Raw genomic sequence first — 739 nt, 5'->3', positions numbered from 1 at the left:
TAAGGAGCCTTATTGAGGATGTAGTGGTGGCTCAGTGGTAGAATTCTCAGCTTCCATGCTGGAGACCTGGGTTCAATTCCCGGCCAATGCACCTCATGTGTGGCCACCACGTGTCTGTCAGTGGAGGCTTGTATGTCGCTACGATGCTGAACAGTTTTCATAGAACTCGTGGAGACCCCATACACAATGGAACAAAACCCTGTCCTGCTCTATGCCATCCCCAAGATTGTTGCAAATCAGACTGTTGTGATCCATAGGGTTTTCATTGACTGATTTTTGAAAGTTCATCACCAGGCCTTTCTTCCTAGTCTGTCTTAGACTTGACAGTCCACTGAAACCTGTTCAGCAACCCAGCAACATTCAAGCCTCTACTGATAGATGGGCAGTGGCTGTGTGTGAGGTGTACTGGCCAGGAATCGAACCTGGCTATCCAGCATGAGAGGTGAGAATTGTACCATTCAACCACCACTGCTCCCATAACTAAGGTGTGCCAAAGATGGAACTCCATCCAGCTATAGACACACCCACCAGCCAGCCACTGAGACCTGAAGACCATCCGCCAGTGGGTTTGAGCAGACAGAGGCCTCTATGGAGATCTAGGCCCTCCCTGTTTCTTACCCAGGAGAGGAAGTGTTAAGAGGAGCTTATCCCAGCCACAGCCAAGATTAGAGTGAGTGAGTAATGCAAAGTCAGCAAGTACAGGGTCAAATCCTGTCTTTATTTCAAATTTTGGCATTTT

This window comes from Trichechus manatus, unplaced genomic scaffold, assembly GCF_000243295.1.
Source record: "Trichechus manatus latirostris isolate Lorelei unplaced genomic scaffold, TriManLat1.0 scaffold00057, whole genome shotgun sequence".
Taxonomy (NCBI): Eukaryota; Metazoa; Chordata; class Mammalia; order Sirenia; family Trichechidae; genus Trichechus; species Trichechus manatus.
The sequence above is the reverse complement of the archived record's forward strand: the minus strand, read 5'-3'. Positions refer to the sequence as shown.